Genomic DNA, 19,747 nt, shown 5'->3' with positions numbered 1-19,747 from the left:
CGGCCTCTCGCATAGGTTTTGCGTGCACTACTGCGGTCTTATCTGTTTCAAAGATAGATGATTGTTCCCCGGCGACCGATCCCGTCCGTCCATCCATTTTAGCTTTCCGTTTCTCCTCCCGTAGACGAAGCTCCTCAGTTCGAAGTTTAAACAGCCGCCTGATCATATCAGTCACCTGGGGGAGAGTAAAAAGACCTTTACGCAATTGCTTACAATCAGTTGCTACATCATCAGGTTCAAAAACGTCAGAAACTTTTCAGGACATTTCAACAACTTCTTCTGCAAAGTGCTCAGTAAAATATGTTTGCTCTCTCTCTTGCCATCCCTGTAAAGTATCTAAGATACTCGGAACAGTGACAGTATCCTGAAGTGCCTGACGGGCAATCTTTATAAGTTCGGCTGCGCGGTCGGCCGACATCATGGAACGAGTATCAGGTTTCGTTTTATCTGCGCCAGAATCCTCATCTTCACCAGATGGAGCGGACGGAACTGCATACGGAGGCGGAGGACGATCTAACAATGAAAAATCATCTTGTGGTTTATTAAGGACAGGATAAAGATGTTATCGAACAGCATATTGGCCAGATATCTGTAATCTGCGCTCATTCTCCTGTCTCTCTTCCAATTCTTTCGCCTCTTTCTTCCTTAATTCTTGCGCTTTTTCATACACATTCTTCCGTTGTTCTTTCTCAATCAGCGCTTGCTCACGTTTCTCACGCTCACGTACTTCTTTCACCCACATTCGTACACACTCAAACATGTCTTGTCTAGATTTTCGCTCAAACATACACTGTTCCACATACTCAATCTTTCGCATATCAAATGACCCATACTTTGGCCAACGCAACTCAGGATCCTTTCGCGTGTATTTCCTCCCCAATGTGCTGTACATTATAGCAGAGAGACCATACTTTAGGTACATATGTCTATGAGGTGTCCCCTCTGGGGGAGCCGGCTGCGATTCCTCAAGACTTAACCGGTTATTTCCACAAAAGCAGCACATTCTACGAAGTGCGCTAAGAGAAGGCATGCCAAAAATAGTGCAAAATATGCAGTATTATAATCAAAGTAGCACTTAAGGTATCTGTAATACGTTGTGCCGTTCGAATCAAAATCGCATTGTAGAGAAAAATCCCCTCATTACCTGCCTATATGTGTTACAACGCATATATTTCACTTACACATACATATCATGACTAGTCATACCAAACCAAAATTGCCACAGCAAGCGTATCCTAAAACTGCCTTGCCAATCCCAGGCGTCCAAAACCCACAGCCAGTACCGTACAATGGTTCTTATCAATCACAGCGCGTCCAGATTCCAACTGCCAAGTTCTAAATTCGACCAAACAGCCACTGCACGGCAAGCCAACAGAAGAGATCTCAGTCGAGGACCGGCACCACCTGGATGGTCAGATCGGGAGGAAAGGAAAAAACGCCTTGGATGCCAAGACTCGGGTCTCTTCTGGCAGTGATCACGTCCGCGGTGAGATTCCAATCCTTTGTCACGACCACTCCTTCGGGCATCCGAGTCGCCGATGAGCCCCATGTGTCGGGCGCCAATTTGTTGTAAGCAAACCTCAGCTAGGCCTACTTAGTGCAAGGGGTTCGCCCTTCTCTACACGGAGTCCTCATACCATAGGAAGAAGTTGGCAATGAAACTGAAAAATACAAAAGCAAAGTTTATTAAACCTTTAAAGGTGGTACTACAGTCCACACAACACCCTTCAGTATTGTACAGAGTAGCACACCGAACTAAAGCACATGGCCTCTTTTATACACAATGAGGGGGCTCAAAAGAAGGCGGTACGGAACAAAAGAGCAGTTTCATGACCATACAAGGACATTTTGGAAGGCACGATCGATAAGTGGGCAGAGTTAACAGTCTTCGGAAACTAGTAAACACATTCCTATCTGGAACTAATTATTATATAGCCTGTTGCCGGGCAGACTTCAGGCGCAGTTAACAAGGAGGTAGGACAAAGCACATGATGAGCACATGGCGATGTATGGCATACAAAATGGTCGCTACAAATACAAAATGGAGTCGATACGTTTGCTACGATAAGGGTCAAATACAGCATGTCTTCTGCTAATGCTTAACCCAATCACCGTTGATTTACAACAGTGATCTCTGACACAAATTTCACTTCTGGTCACCTGGAGTAGAGATCTGTGAGTACCAAGATGTAGGGTGTGCGATGTTCCCCGGTCAAGGGACCCACTATGTCTAGAGCCACATCCACCCATGGACCCACAGAGAGAGGCCTACACTACATGGAAGGTGTGTGTTGTGTTAGAACCTTGTCACTGGCGGAGCATGGCACACAGTCTCCTATCTTTGTCTTGATTTCGAGATCAAAGCTGGGCCACCAGTAGTCTAGCCGCAATCTTTGTTTGGTTTTGGTAATTCCCAAGTGCCCCTCATGGGCCAGGTTAACTAAAGTATCTCTCAAGGTCTCCGGAGGGACCAACCTTGTACCCCTGAAAAGACAATCTTCTGTGAAGGATAATTTGTTTCTGACCATCCAGAATTGTCTAAGGGACTTTTCCCGCTTTTCGTGGTCCCTCCAACCACCCTTCGTCTTCTCACAAACTTTCTGTAGGAGCACATCAGCTCTGAGCGCTTCCTTCCAGCATTCTTCTTCAATGGCTCCTTGAGTGATGACACACATGTTCTCCACCTGCATCTCTATACCTGCCTCATTATCCTCTTCCACATCGACTGCTTCATCACTACCTTCATTCACCAGGCGAGAAAGACAGTCAGCTGCAAGATTCCTCATTCCAGGTATGTATTCCACCTCAAAGGTGTACTCTTGGAGGCTCACGACCCATCATCTGATTCTGCTCGAGATGGAGTCTAGCCATTTCTTGCTGAATACCTCTACCAGGGGTTTATGATCGGTCCTCAGGTTAAACTTCACTCCCCACACAAAGTCTCTGAATTTGTTTATGGCCCACTGTGCTGCTAGTGCTTATTTCTCAATTTCTGAGTAATTAAACTCGGCCTTACGTAGAGAGCGTAATGCAAACGCTATAGTTTCTTGCCCTATTTCTCCAACCTGCATTGGACTGCTCCCAATCCTTTTGAACAGCTGTCAGTGGTCTGCACAGTCTTCCTGCCAGGTATAAGAGATTTGAGGTTCAGGTCTTCAGCTAACGCTTCTTTTGTATCTTCAAATTCCTTCTGGCACCCCGCTCTCCAATCAAATGTCACCCCTTTCCTGAGTAGGTTGTGAATGGCATTTGTGCGTCTGGAAAAGTTCTGCACAAATTTGCTATAAAATTCCACCATCCCCATGAAGGATTTTATTTCCTCTTTGCTTTTGGGTGGTGTGAAGTTGATAATGGTGTTTTGAAGATCTGCTTTGGGGTGAATGCTCTTTGTTGTCACCTTGTGGCCCAGGAACTCTATTTCAGCACAGCCAATCTTGCTTCACTGTGATTCCTTGTTCTTTGAATCTTTCCAGGACCTGTCTCAGCCTGAGCTCGTGTCGTATGCCATCCTCTCCGAAGATCAGCACGTCATCCTGGTAACACATGACCCCAGGGATGCCCTTGAGGCGGTTGCTCATTATCCTTTGGAAAACTGCAGCAGCAGAGACTAGTACAAAAGGCATCCGCTTGAATTTGCATGCCCCCATAGGCGTAATGAATGCTGTGAGTTATTGTGAGTCAGGGTGGAGCCTGACTTGGTAGTAGGCTGAGGCCAGATCCAGTGTAGTGTATACCTTTGCCCCCGCTAACGTGCTCATCCTCTGTGAAATGTTCAAGAGGGAGTACTTATCAACTATGACTTTCTTGTTTAATGCTCTAAGGTCAATGCATAAGCGCACTACCCCATCCCCCTTCCTGGCTGCAACAATGGGTGCCAACCACTCAGTGGCCTCTACTAGTTCGATTACCTCCAACCTGCAAAACATCTCCAACTCCTGATGAGACTGGCTTAGAGTCTTCTTTGAGTTTTACTCTGTGGGTATAAATTTTGAGGCATCCTAATTTCTCTGTGAAGACCTCCTTAAACTCTTCGTCTATCCCCTCCAGTACCGATATCTGGGGATCCTTGTTGGGGTTGAGGTAGATGCCTAAGTCTTTTTGGGCCTGCCACCCCAGGATGTTGTTGCCCTTCTTTGACACATAAATCTTTGCGACCGCCAACCTGTCCCTGTAGACTACCGTGCCCCAGAAGTAACCCTTCATTTGTATGGACTGCCCACCATAACCTCCCGGTCTTACATCCATTCTCTGCAGTGTCAATTTACCTTTTGATACTTTCTCAAAATCTTCTGCTGATATAATTGTCAGTTTGGAACATGAGTCGAACATCGCTTCAATTTTCGATTCCTCCACTGCTATAAAATCTTTAGGATTGCACACTGCCTCACCCTGAACCTGTAACATAATCTCATCAAAGACACGGATAGTGCCATCCCTGTTCTGTTTCCTGTAATAAGCATTGCTTCTGCAGCATTGTCTGAAGTGTCCCCTCCTTCTACACTTGTTGTATGTTGTATTTAGGGTGGGCACTCTTTGTCATTCGCCAAGTGACCCGGTCTGCCACAACTGTAACAGTTTCCTTTGCAACTTCAACTCCCCTCACTTTCTTCCTTTTCCTTTTTTAGCCCTTTGACTGCGAGCACGTTTTCACTCTCCACCTTGACTTGACTCACTTTGGCTTTTCCCTCGCTGTCCTGCTTTATTTCACTCACGCATTGCATCATGTGCTCTACTTGTTTAGACACAATGAGTACCCCGCCGAGGGGCGGGTGATCTTTTAGCCATAATTCCTCATGTACACGCTCAGTCTTACAAGGTAAGGGTCCCCCTAACTTGCATGTAGCTACCAACTTACACAGCTCAGAGACAAACTCCTCTACCATTTCTCCCTCCTTCTGTCCCCTCTTTCCAAAGTGGTATCTTTCCATAATAGTGCTTATCTTTGGCAAGAAATGGATGTGTAATTTCTTCAGACTTATTTCATATTCATTCAACCCTCTCGCATCATTCGCATTCAGATCGGGAAGATGTTCTAATATCTCTTGCCCTTCAGCCCCCAGATAATGCATCAGCAAAGCCACTTTCCTTTCAAGTCCCAAATTAGGTCCACCCACTACTGCGTAATTCTGGAAAACCTTTTTCCGCTTATTCCACGAGAGCTGGCTTCCCTGGAGTGGACAGGAAGAATGGTGGAGGTGTGACATTCTGCATGATGATTAAAGCAGTGCTGAGATAAATGACAGTATTTCCCCGGGGCAATCAGTCAAAATGCAAAGTATTTTACTCTACAGAACTTGTGCAATGCTCTAATCTGACCAAACGTATGTGGAGGATAACAATGTTATCGTGAAGTGAATGAAAGCAACTCCAGTAACAAAGAAGACATTGAAATATCATTCAGCACCATAATGGTGAAGAGGATGGAAAATACTATGTGAAAGCTGTTCCTGTCAGCGTGGGCTAGGCTGGCAGGCAAGTAGTAATTAACAGCACAAGACTGAGCTTTCCCCTAAAATAGCTAACAATTAATTGTAGAAGTCTACTAGGTGGCGCTGTTCACCAACTGATCTGTCCCTGCGAGTGTCAGAGTACTTCTAACACTCTGCTCGTCGAATTTGACAGTCCCCTTTCTCTACAAAAATCATGGAACGAAAATCTCAACCAAGTCTCCTTTGTGTAGTATGCTAGTTATTATGTAGTATGCTAGTTTTATTATGTAGTATGCTAGTTATTATTAGGGATGTATTTCTATTAGGTATTTGGTATGTTTCCTTTAAGTGTAGTCCTTTAAGTGGCATGTATCCTTTTGAATGTGTTTGCATTCTACGTTCTGTTACACGTTGTTATGGAATGTAGTGTACCTTACTGATGGTCACTTTCCTGCGTGATACTGATCCATTCAGACGTGCTCTTTCTTCTGTATTAAATCTTCTTTCATCAACTCAATTTTGATGCTCTATTTATTGGAATGCTACAATCTTTTGGCGACGATCGGGATTCTGTGGATTTTTTTAGGGGGAAATCCAATATTTTTTTTTCTTCTCTGAAATTAATTGAATTTTGTTTCTGCCAAGTGGAATTTTTTTTTATTGTTAAACAAGAATTCGCCTACCAGCTTTCTACATTTTTTTTTGAGTATATTGAGTGGTCTATTAAACGACTTTTCTCTATCTCAAAAAATAAGGAGCAAATCAAACGAACCTCAGGCAAGCAAGAACTCAATTCTCAGCGGTGAAATGTAAGTAATTTGATGTTCTCTTGCAGACGCTGTATTTTTTTTCTTCTTCTACAAACTGTCTTGAACACAGCGCGTTAAAAGGTGTTTGTTATTTACCTTTGAATCACGCCATCGTTGCCGACTTCACCGCTCTGCTCGTGCCCCGCGTTCTGGGCCAGCGGTGCATAGCCACGCTTCAAGCGACGCGCATCACGTCAGACGCCTTGCCTTGCGCTTGTGTCATATGAAAGGTCAAGTAACCTGACCTCACGTAACGTATAAGTGCCTCCATTTTGGATTTTCTGAAAACATCTTTCGAGCACGTCTGATTCTGCTTCCTCATCTGATTTTCACATTATTTTCTCCACAAGTACGTTTTGGGTTATTTTTTACTACTTGGCACATTTCTGAACTTTCTTTTGGTACATTTTAAACACTGTGCCCATTTTGTTAAGCATTCTATTTTTGGTTTTGCTGCCTCCACCATGAGTAATAGTAATACATATGACTCTTCAGCCTCTACCAGTACTGCCTATGCTTCTAATTCTTCCTCATGCATTAATATTAACATCTGCACGCCCAAAGAGTTTTTAACTTCACCTGGTGAACCAATCATTAAGTGGACAGAATGGAAAGACTATTTTTAAATTACATTGCCACTTTAGAAGATAATGTTGGTATTTTGTCGGCTAATAGGAAAATGAGAATGCTTTTACATAGTCTTGGGATTGAAGGACTAAGGGTTTACAACCAGATTCAAAAACCGGAAAGGTCAGGTGACTTTGATATTTTCAAGGCAGCCATTTCAGATTTGACTGAGCATTTTTCACCTACTGTCTGCATTGGTGTTACTAGACGTGCCTTTTTCAAACGTAAACAGCTTCAACATGAAACAGTAAAAGAATATGTCTCTCAGCTTAAAATTCTAGCTGCACATTGTAAATTTGGCATGTTACACGATGAACTCATTAGAGACCACGTTGTTGTTTGTACAAGGAACAAAACCATCCAAGATAGACTTTGGATTGAGGGAAAATCTAGCCTTAAGGATGTCATAACTTTGTTAAAAAAAGCTGAGCTTTCAGACAGAAGTTCAAAAGCGTTATCAGAACAGTCTGAATCTGCTTCCACTTCCACTCCTACTGTTAACAAGATTTCTGACAATAAGAAAGGCAATGAGTATTCTAAAAGGAAAGGTAACAAGAAGTCGCAATTCAACAATCATTTTCAAACAAAATCCTCCAATTACAAGCCATTTAACAAACTCAAGGTCTAACCATAATAACTCTTTCACTTTTACGTGCTATTGTTGTGGAGACAAAAATCATAATGCAGGTTCTGGAAAGTGCCCCGCAAGATCTGTGAAATGTTTTAATTGTGGTGTTGTAGGACATTATGCTAAAGTGTGTAATAAGAGCTCCATTCAACGTCCTAAGGTAACTTGCATTACTGACACTGATTCTTCTGATTACGATTCTGATGTGAGCAACTCTACTCCCAATCCTACTGGAAACGTACAGTGTAATGTAGTTTTAAATGTAGGTGAAAATGAAAGAAGCAAACCTTTACGTGTTGTAAAGCTTGGTGGTATTCCTTTACAGGTTGCTGCGGACTCTGGTTCTGCGTTTACTATTATTAAAAAAGAGGTTTGGGAAAAAGCATTGGCAAAAGACTTGGGTCCTCATCTGGAACCTACTGATGTTCTTCCAGAAAGCTTTACTGGTGACAAAATTGATATGTTAGGCTTCCGTCCATTAGTATTTGACTTTAAAAATCGTACTGCCTTTTGTAAATTGTATATTGTTATTGATGGTCCTTCTGTGTTAGGTTGGAAGGATCAAAGATCTTTACACATTATTCTCGATCCCAACAGCCCTGAACAAGTTCTGGTTACTAGTGAGAGTGAAGACACTAAGAATTGGGCTCTCAAGGAATTTCCTAACGCATTTTCAGGTAAGATTGGTAAATTTAGAGGTTTCTCTCACCACATAAAATTGAAAAGCAATGCCATTTCTAAAGTTCATAAGGTACGCAACATACCAATAATTGTTAGAGATGAGGTCAAGAATGAATTATTTAAGTTGCAAGAGAATGGTATAATAGAACCTATTGAGGCTGCTGTGTGGATTTCTTCGTTGGTCGTTGCCAGACGAGCCAATGGAAAAATTTGCTTATGTGTAGATTTAAGGAACTTAAATAACAATATTATTGTCGACCAATACCCTTTACTAAGGATTGATGAAATGTTGGCATTAACTTGTGGAGCCTAATATTTTTCTACGATCGATTTGTCTTCAGCGTACCACCAAATTACTTTACATCATTCTAATCGAGACCTCACTGCATTTTGTACTCCTTTTGGGTGCTTTCGTTTTCGCCGCATGCCATTTGGTTTGGCATCTGCGGTATTTCAACGACTTATGACACAACTGTTTGGAGACATGCATGGTGTCATTTTCTTCCAGGATGATAGTCTTATCATGGGAAAGAATGCACATCAACATGATTCTAGATTAAGAAAAGTTCTGAGTACTCTTAATGACAAAGGTCTTACTGCAGAAATTTCTAAGTGTAAGTTTTCAGTAGATAAGATGGTATACTTGGGTCACGAGATTGGTGAGCAAGGTATAAGACCTAAGACTAAATTGGTAAGAGCCATTTTGGATGCACCTTCTCCTAAATCCAAAGATGACTTAAGATCGTTTTTGGGATTAGCCGAATTTTATTCTAAATTTGTCTCAAATTTTTCCGAGAAAACCTATCCTATGAGAAATCTATTGAAAAATAAAGTCCCTTTCACATGGTCTCAAGAATTTCAGCAAGCTTTTGTTACAGTCAAGAATGCTATTTGTTGTGCTCCCCACTTGCAAGGGGTTGACCCAAGTGCTTCTACATTTGACTGTTTTAACTGAGATTTCAGAGTGCGATCAAGAAGTTGTGATTGCATTCGCATCCAGATCTTTGACTCCTACAGAGGAAAAATATTCCGTAATTGAAAGGGAGACTCTCGCAGTATTTTTGGGATTGGAGCATTTCAGGAAATTCATTTGAAACTCTTCGGTGACCTGCCTCTTAGAAGCACGGACGAAGGTCCAACCTGATCCACATCATTGGTGTTTGATCCAGACCACCAGTTGGAGCACGGCCAAGTCCCTTACCTCCTCCCCTACCCAACCATCATCGTCCTGAAGAAGACCCGCAGCCGAGGTCCTAAATACCCCAGGAGCACCAGGGTCGAAACGTCGACGGTTTTCCTTTTGTTTGCCTGTACCACCCCCAGACTTATTTCATTCCCCCTTTTCAAATGTTGCGGACAGGCTTAAAATTACAGCGGAATTTTTCCCACTTTTGTTGTGTAAATATTAACTTCGTATACTATAATTGCTATCCTTCCTTCTTTCTTCTCTATATCACGAGAGCACCCCCTTTTTTCCTTTCACTGACTATACTGTGATAGTCTTATGCGTCGTTTATAATCATAGTTGTTTTATGAAGATGTAAATAAATATGTACATTTTGGTATAAACAAGAACCCTGTGTGTGGTTACAATCTATCATTCTTGTTTCAGTTTAAAACTGCTATTTTTGGCTACTGTTTTTTCATTGCATTTAATGTGCTTATAAATAATACCAAGTTCAATATATCTCCCCACGTTGCTTGAATCAATGTATGCTGATTTAATCGCATCAGTTTTGTTTAAATTAATGTCAAGGACCACCCTTCTTTATATCATTTGTACCTTACTGATGGTCAGTTTCCTGTGTGATACTGATCCATTGAGACATGCTCTTTCTTCTGGAATAAATCTTCTTTCATCAACTCAATTTTGATTTTTTATTTATTGGAATGCTACAGACTGCCCACCCAGGTGGTGAGATAGCTCTCCCGGAAGTCTGTTCAAAACACTAGTATTCAGAAGTGACAAAAGGCTGTTGCCAATGTCTTCCCGTGGTGTTGAAAATGCTTGTGATGTAACTTTTAACAGACGCGTGAGTGAGGAGATAGGCGGTGCCAGACAGCTTGACCGACAGCTGTTCAAACGTCCCTTGGCAGCCCTCAGCACTTGGTTCCTTAGTGGTATTCCCTTTGTTGAGCTGTGCCACTCAGCGCGACCGGCAAGCAACCATACGTTGTGAAAATTACCTGTTGACAGACCCGCAATTCCCCTCAGAGTGGACGCCACTCAACCAACAGGGTAAATGCCTCACAATCGCTCCGCAGAGTTTCCTCACGTCAGTGAACAGGAGCTGTGCCAGTCAGCGTGACTGGCCTGGCATTCCTATCTGCTGCCCACTGCCACAAAGTCTTGCTCACACAGATGCCTAGGGCAAAACACCTCTGACCTTTTTCCTCAGAGCCAGTGCACAGCTCGCCCAGGCGCCAGCATTCAAAACTTAGTAGTCTGAGTTAAGAGCTGTGTGTAGCCGGTACTCCATGGGGTGAAGTTAACTAAGTCTCCGGCAGAAGGTATGGAAAAATAAATCCCTTAATTGAACTGTACTTATTCTTCTGCTCACTCCTATGAAAGTGCACTCCACCTTTAATAGCATGCATTTCCCAAAAGGCAACAGGAAACTGTTATATCCTGGTAGGAAATTCCAGAAGACTTGGATAGGTTACAGATGATAAGTTTATTCTTCTTAGATGATTAGATAGGTTTTCCAGTATATATGTAATCAAAGCCCCACCAGGAGCATCCTCTCTGCTGCTCAGCCCAGGATCTAACTGACAGTCAACTCACAGCATACCAAACATTCCAATGACATCACATTCACACTAACATTCCACTCACACTGGCTGAAAAGCAGAGGCAGAGAAACAGGGAAGATGTAAGGTAGAAACCTTAGATATAACAGAAACTCTTCTTGTTGTACTCACGGTACTGTTGCCGTACACCATCAGAATCTTAGTAGCATTTTAGGGTCACTTCCTCTTGTGCTCCTCTGGTCCCGAATCCCATCCTCCATCGCCAGTGTAAAATTGGTTAACTTGACAGAAGCACAGGAGACGCTGGCTTACAAAAGCTGGTGTTTATTTTTACAAGTACAGCGAAAGGAACCGTACCGCTCCACCAGTGAAGTGTCCCAGAGCAGACTGTGCTTCTCCATTATGGAGACTATCAGGGCCGGACTGGGAACGAAAACCGGCCCTGGCAAAGTGCTCGGCATCTGCTCTCCCACCTCCACGGGGCCGATTTTGCATTGCAAAAACGGTCCTGTAACAAAAGCGGCCCCCAGGGGCCCAAAACTGGCCCCACCCTTCCGGCACACCGGGGGATTGCGCGGTGCCCGCAACAGCCAGTCCGGCACTGGAGACTATGCCTGAGATGTGGGGGTTATGCCGCTGCAAGGACTTAGTCGAGGCTGGCCGTTGACCTTCACAGCCTACCCCAATTCATCGAAATTGGTTTGGCAACATCCAGGAGGCTGCATTGGTGCAAGAGCCCTTCACACCCGTGAGGACTTCAAACGGCAACATCCACTGTGCCTACAGCAGCTCTGCTGAGTGGAGGAGGAGCCTGCAGCTGGTAGGTCTCCTCCCTGAAGAAGTAGCTAGAAGGACATGCGCTGCAGATCCCTGCTGGCTGCTTGGAAATACTTAAGTACTTCTGCCGTGGTGAAAACTAAAGAGAAGAGCATTGTTTAAAATAACAGTGCACAAACTAGAACAAGGGGGACATTTGCACCTGATCCTTGATACGTTCTCTAGAATTCAAACCCAAAGGTTGGAACCTGCATAATGCCAAGAAGGAGGGGTCCTCTGGAGGAGGGGGACGAGGGACTAGAACCCAAGGTACCTTAGCACGTGCTACTACTAAGTCTTGCATGAGTATTAAAGTACTTGGGCCTCATTTATGAAAAGTGATGCATCGCTGCGTGAAAACAGCGATGCGTCACTTTTCATTGCGCCCTCCTTGCGACACCAATGATGCGTCATATTTACAGTATGACGCATCATTGTGCAAGGAGTTACAGATACGTCAGTATTTCTGACGTATCTGTATGGTGCAAAAGTGACGCAGTGCTGGAGTGTGTCCAACTCCAGCAATGTGTGCTTTCACATGGGGCAAGCCCCATGTGAAAGGGCCTGCGTCAGTCTTACGCCTGCTGTGAGGCAGGCGTAAGATTTTGACGTATTTGAGTCCTAGAAGTGGCGCAGTGAAATCTCATAGATTTCACTGCGTCACTTCCATGACCCTTTCTTGCGTCAATACGCCCCCCTTGCATACATTATACCTGGTGCAGGTATAATGTGGCGCAGTGGTTTACAAAGTGACGCATTGTTACGATTTGTGCGGGATGCGGCGCAGAAGATAGGGGCAAGAGTCGGTCCCGGCGTGCAGAGTAGCTCTCCAGCAATCCCCCAAAGAGAAGAGAGGAAAAGTATCAGGCGTTTGTTCCGTAAACTATCCGTGCAGGGTAGGGAGTGAGGGAATCACCTGTGCTCTGTTTATCGTGTGAGTGGTGGGGGTACGTGCACAGGGAGGGTACCGGGGATGTTAGACGTCCCGGGGAGTTGTACCTAGCGTACGCTGACCTCCCACCCAGCCCCATAACCGGTCACGTACCTGGATGAGCCACGCACCTCCCCTGGGTGAGTGGCTGGGCGGCTCGTGGGAACGGTGGCCTCCTGGCTTCACTCCGTCTGTTGCAGGCGCCGAATCTGCTCTCGTTTCCTCTCCTGACGTCCGACCTCCTTCTCCCGCACTCGTAGTCCAGCTCTCGGCTTCTCCAATGGCGTCTCCCGCTCTCTCCTCCTGCAGTCCAATCCTCCCGTCCTTAGCTTCCTCCTCTCGACGATCCGTTCTCCGCGCACTCTCTCCTTCCGTCCTCCAGGTGAACAAGCACACCTGTGATCCGGCGGGTTCTCCTTTTGATGGGCAGGTCGGATAGGTCGGCTCCTCCCACTCGGCGTCCTCTCCTGAATTAAAGGGCCAGTCCATGGCGTTCGCCTCATTCCAGCTTGCACCCGGGTCCTGTGGTTTAGAGAGAGAGGGGGGGGGGGGAGGGAACAAGTGTTAGGTCGAACCTCCCCTCGGTCGCTCTCCTGGCTCGAGGGAGACCGGCACCTGGAGGCTGTGAATCCTGCGTGCCATCCGATGCCCTTCTGTACACCCCGTTACACACCTCCCCCCTAGGACGATCCCGATCGGGGAGTGGATGACGAGAAAGATAGTCCACATGTATGTTCTCAGTCCCCTTCTTATGGTACACCGTGAAGGAGTAGGGCTGTAGTGCCAGGAACCAGCGCATGACCCTGGCATTGTTGGACTTATTGCGTGACATCCACAAGAGGGGAGCATGGTCAGTGTACAGGTGGAACGGGCGACCCTCTAGATAGTAAGCCAGCTTTTCGATAGCCCATCGCACTGCCAAACACTCCTTTTCAATGGTGGCATATTTTAACTCTCGGGGAAAGAGTTTACGGCTGACATATACCACCGGGTGCTCAAGCCCGTCCTTGCCAATCTGGGACAATACTGCGCCTATGCCGTACTCTGAGGCATCTGTGTGAAGCAGGAATGGAACCGAGAAATCTGGTGAAGTCAGTACAGGGGTAGTGGTTATGATGCGCTTCAGGTGGTTGAAGGCATTGGCCATGCATTCCGTGGGTTTGATGGGGGCGTTGGATTTCCCTGGCTGTCGTAGGGCATTCGTAAGGGGGGCCGCAATGTCCGCAAAGAGGGGGATGAACCTCCTATAATACCCCACCAACCCTAGGAAGGCCCTCATTTCCTTTCTGATGGAGGGAAAAGGAGTGTCCGCTATTGCCCTAACTTTCTCTATCTGCGGTTCAATCATGCCATGTCCCAAGACATAGCCGAGGTACTTCACCTTCTGGTAGGCCAGCCTGGATTTCTTAGCGTTTACTCGAAGTCCGGCCTTCTCCAGTTTAAGAAACACCTGATGAATATGCTGCAGATGTTCCTCCCATGTTTTGCTGTGTATGACGATGTCATCTAAATAGGCCGAGGCCATAGAGGACACTGGGGCCAGAACGGTATTCATGAGTCTTTGGAAAGTGGCGGGTGCCCCGTGGAGCCCGAACGGGAGGACGGTGAACTCATAATGTCCCTCGTGAGTGCTGAAGGCGGTCTTCTTTTTGTCCTCCTCCCGTAAGGGCACCTGCCAATATCCTTTTGTAAGGTCGAGGGTCGTAATGTATCGGGCTTCCCCAAGGCGTTCTATGAGTTCGTCCACGCGAGGGATTGGGTAAGCGTCGAATTCTGATATATCATTGAGGGCTCGGAAGTTCATACAAAAGCGCCGGCTACCGTCCGGCTTGGGGACCATGACTATAGGACTGGACCATTGGCTGGTTGACGGTCTTATCACCCCAAGCTCCAACATGTCTTGGACTTCTTTCTGGATGGCAGTCCTCCTGGCTTCAGGCACCCGGTAGGGTTTGATATTAACGACCTTTTCCGGCGGGGTGTTTATGCAATGTTCTGCCAGGGTGGTTCGTCCGGGCTGGTCTGAGAACAATCCCTCGTGTCTGTGGAGGATTGTCTGTATATCATCGTTTTGGACTTGAGTCAACTCCTCATTAATGTTCAACTGGTCTCTTGTGGAACTAGTAGGGTTTACACTAGTCGTTACTTGCACATCTGCGGGAGGGGACCCTAACCATTTTTTGAGCATGTTTATATGGTAGGTTTGTGTTTTTCTGGGACCTATTTGCAGGCAATAGGTGGTTTTTCCGATGGTTTTGACCACTCGGTAGGGTCCGGTCCAACTGGCACGAAATTTCTGTGTTGAAGAGGGCAACAATACAAGAGCCCACTCTCCTTCCCTCAACTGCCTCCATTTCTTGCCTTTATCATAGACTTGTTTCTGTCTTTGCTGACTAATCCCCATGTTTGCATAGGCCAGGTCTCTAAGTTTTCCCAATTTAGTTTTGAGGTTATGGGCATAGTCCAGAGTGGCTGAGGTTTCTTCTGGAGCCTCGTTCTCCCAGGCTTCTTTTGTCATCTCCATCAGAGAGCGGGGTTGGCGACCATATAGAAGCTCAAAGGACGATACCCCGAGGCTACTTTGGCGTTGCCCTCTTATTACGTACAGAGCCAGGGGAAGGATTTGGTCCCATTCGTTCCCATTGACCTCCATCATTTTCCTCAATGTCGCCTTTAGGGTGCGGTTATAGCGCTCAACTAAACCATCCGTCTGCGGGTGGTATACGGAAGTTCTGATTTGGTGCACATCCAGACACTTGCACACTTCCTTCATCAGACGGGAGACGAAGGGGGTTCCCTGATCTGTCAGTAGCTCTTTTGGGAACCCCACTCGGCTGAATAGCTCAATCATTCTGTCTGCAACCTGCTTCGTGGTGGTGGCGGTGAGAGGAAAAGCCTCCGGAAACCTTGTGGCGTAATCGACTAACACCAATACGTATTGATGTCCTTTTCGGGTTTTTGGTAATGGACCGATGATGTCCATACCGACTCTTTCGAAGGGTTTTCCGATAATGGGGAAGGGGCTGGAGAGGCACTGCGGGAGGCCTAGTCATGTTCTTCGTTTGACATATACTGCATTCCTGGCAATATCGGTGGGCATCCTTATATATACCGGGCCAGTAGAAGAATCGTAATATATTTTGTGTGGTCTTTTCGCTCCCGGTGTGCCCGGCTACTAGATGAGTGTGGGCGAAGAATAGGATTTGTTCTCTATAGGAGACAGGTACCAGTAGCTGTTCTGGCTCATCTTCCTTTGCCTGTCTGTAAAGCAGGTCCTTGGAAATGAGAAACCTGGGGTATCGGGGATGAGGGGTGTCAATCTCCTGGTGGGCCTGCTCCCAGGCATTTAAAAGAGTAGGGTCGTTTATCTGTGTGAACTTAAAGCTCCGGTCCATTACCCACGGTTCAGGAGTCAGAAGGGCTGGTTTTGGGGTTTGTGAGCTGGATTCTCCTGTACCTAGACTCTGCCTGAACCATTGAAGAAACCGGGGATTGTCGGTTCCTATGATTAAGGGTTCCGGGAGGGTTTGGAGGACCCCTACTCTTACTAGCTGCTGTGGACCTCCTTTGGGTGCTATGGGTATCTGAGCAAGGGGGTAGGTTCTAACATCCCCGTGTACGCATCTTATGGCCACTGTTTGAGGATACAGATATTGTGACCTGAGGACATGTTGGGACTGAATAACGGACTGCCGGCACCCTGAGTCTAATAATGCTTGAATAGAGGATCCGTTCACCTGTACACTCACCCGATAGGTGCTCCCCATCTCGGCTGAGTATAGCACTGTCCGTGGCAAGTATCCGACCTCCATGGGTTCTTCCTGGGGTTTCTTGGTGGGGCAAAATCTGGCGATGTGGCCCCAGTTCCCACAATCGAAGCATTGGGGACCAGAGGAGGTGGGAATTTCTGGCTTCCAGATACAGGGTTTCGGGTGTTCGATGGGACGCGGGACGGGGCGTCTCTCTTGTTTAACCGGAGGCTTCTGGGGGCGCTCCGGTTCCCACCCCGAGGAGCGGGGTTGTGCTCTAGAAAACGTGGTGGCCATCTCCACGGCTTCTGCAGTGGTCAAGTTGTTATGTTGGCAGAGCCACCGTTGCGTAGCATAGGGAAGGGCTTCTAGGAATTGTTCGAGATAAATATGGTCCATGATCTCCGTCTTGGTACTGCTGGAAGGGGTCAGCCATTTGTCGGCGGCCATCTTCAGTCTCACAAACAGAGTTTTAGGGGTCTCACCGGGGGCGCCCCTTTCCTTCCGAAACCTTATTCTATAGGCCTCTTGGTCCAGGCCAAGATGATCGAGAATAATTTTCTTAACATCTGGATATGAGGTATCGCCGTTGGGGTTGGCGACCTGGTAGGCGGCTTGCGCCTCGCCAGACAGGAGAGGCGCTAAGAAGAAGGGCCACTTACTCATGGGCCACCCACAGGCCCTCGCGGCTCTTTCAAAATTAAGCATAAACGCATCAGGGTCGTCTCCCGCATGATATTTTTGCAGGGCCACTGCGGAGGAGCCATGGGGAATAGTACCTTCCACTCTGGTTCCGCTTGTGGGGCCGGGATCCACCCACGCCTGTTGGGTGTCTTCTCTGGCTGTGAGGGCTTTCTTTAGGATCTCGCGGTCTGCCTGGGCCGAGGTCAACTGCTGTTCGGCAACCCAGCCGAGTTTCTCCTGTCCTTTAATGAGTTCTTGAAGGAGGGTCTCCATCTCTGTATCGGGATTCACGCTGCCCGCATTCTCCACCACTGTTACGATTTGTGCGGGATGCGGCGCAGAAGATAGGGGCAAGAGTCGTGCTCGTGGTAACTGTGGTTTTATTGAAGCAAAGAGTTGGTCTGTACAGCTCCTCCTGTTAGGGTGTCTCCGTGGGGACCTGCTTCTGCTCCGTCTACGATGGTGGACTTTCTCCTTCTTCCGGGTCCCTTCCGGTCCTCTGGATGGAGCTTCTTCCTCCTCGGAGTCCGTCCCGGCGTGCGGAGTAGCTCTCCAGCAATCCCCCAAAGAGAAGAGAGGAAAAGTATCAGGCGTTTGTTCCGTAAACTATCCGTGCAGGGTAGGGAGTGAGGGAATCACCTGTGCTCTGTTTATCGAGTGAGTGGTGGGGGTACGTGCACAGGGAGGGTACCGGGGATGTTAGACGTCCCGGGGAGTTGTACCTAGCGTACGCTGACCTCCCACCCAGCCCCGTAACCGGTCACGTACCTGGATGAGCCACGCACCTCCCCTGGGTGAGTGGCTGGGCGGCTCGTGGGAACGGTGGCCTCCTGGCTTCACTCCGTCCGTTGCAGGCGCCGACTCTGCTCTCGTTTCCTCTCCTGACGTCCGACCTCCTTCTCCCGCACTCGTAGTCCGGCTCTCGGCTTCTCCAATGGCGTCTCCCGCTCTCTCCTCCTGCAGTCCAATCCTCCCGTCCTTAGCTTCCTCCTCTCGACGATCCATTCTCCGCGCACTCTCTCCTTCCGTCCTCCAGGTGAACAAGCACACCTGTGGTCCGGCGGGTTCTCCTTTTGATGGGCAGGTCGGATAGGTTGGCTCCTCCCACTCGGCGTCCTCTCCTGAATTAAAGGGCCAGTCCATGGCGTTCGCCTCATTCCAGCTTGCACCCGGGTCCTGTGGTTTAGAGAGAGAGAGGGGGGGGGGAGGGAACAAGTGTTAGGTCGAACCTCCCCTCGGTCGCTCTCCTGGCTCGAGGGAGACCGGCACCTGGAGGCTGTGAATCCTGCGTGCCATCCGATGCCCTTCTGTACACCCCGTTACACGCATCTACCTAGATGTAATTATGGTGCACCAAGGTGCATTTTTTAGCCTACTGGTGCGTCACAAACACACACACACTCATAAATGAGGCCCCTTTTCTTTTATCAAAGTAAAGCACTGTGTTTGACAATCAGTTACTGCGCTGCTGGGTAATAGTTGAATTCTTATTTTGCACACCCACACACTATCTCCCTGAGCAGCATGTGACTGGGCGCCATCTCTGAAGGGCCGAGTTAGTTGTACTTTGCCTCTTTTGCAGCGCCACAGTAGGAAGGACTCCAGGACATCAGAGGTAAATTACCCCAGCTTGCATGACCGAGGTTTAGTAGCCCCTGCTTACCTTGTCTCCACCAAATAGGGTCTAGAAAAAAGTAGTTCCAGAGTCTGGCTGTTGCTGGAGAAAACACCTGTAGTCTGACCTTAGTTTACACGTTTGAGGAATATGTGTCAAAATCTATTGGATAATCATAAATTTCATAAATCTTAATGCCATTTGAGTTTTGCAGCAAAAGAAGAGAAAGGAAGCGCACCTTACATATGATAGAACGATATTAAAACATAATTCTTTTGCATAGACGTAGCCAGTGAAGTTGATAGACAGTAGAGGAAAGAATAGTCTAAGAAATATATTCCCAATATTTCTGTCCATTGTAATCTGGCTGCCATATTTTGAATGGGTTGAACACTCGTAAGAACTGTTCCTGCTGTGGCTAGGTAGTATCCCTCACTTTAATTCATTGTCAGCTGGATAATGGCATTGACTATGCGAAAATGATGTTTTAAATTAAGAAGTGGCAAGGCATGGTATAAAGTCTTCAGATGGAAAGAGCAGCTTTGTATACCTGCAGCTACTTGGACTCTAAGGAATTATGTTTGTCCAACGAATACCTAGGTTTTGTAGTGTTTTTATAGGTACCGGATGAATACCTATGGATAGAGGGCATCCCATGTGGTTCCAGAATGAGGAAGTGCTGTCTGTTAATGGTATTTTTGCCTTTGAGGGGTTTAACTTCTGAAGGTGTGTTGCTATCCACCGTACTACAGCTGAAAAGAGGTGATCTCGGTGTCCTCAGCAGTGGAGTTCCTCAGTCCTCAGCACTTAAATAGGAAAAGAAGTGAGTGAAAGTGTAAGATTACTCAAGACTATTGTCCCACCCTGTCAGCTTGTCAAAGGCTGTCTGCCACTTTGATTCAATTTACGGGCCTTGTCCTATCACTTCTGAAGGCTTTTGAATTTGTTAAACTAATTAAGGATGGGTTTCAGAATGAAACTTTCTTACCAATACTGGGGACTCCTTTTGAAGTCTCAGATGCGCCTT

This window comes from Lissotriton vulgaris, chromosome 8, assembly GCF_964263255.1.
Source record: "Lissotriton vulgaris chromosome 8, aLisVul1.2, whole genome shotgun sequence".
Lineage (NCBI taxonomy): Eukaryota > Metazoa > Chordata > Amphibia > Caudata > Salamandridae > Lissotriton > Lissotriton vulgaris.
This window is presented reverse-complemented; position numbering follows the sequence as displayed.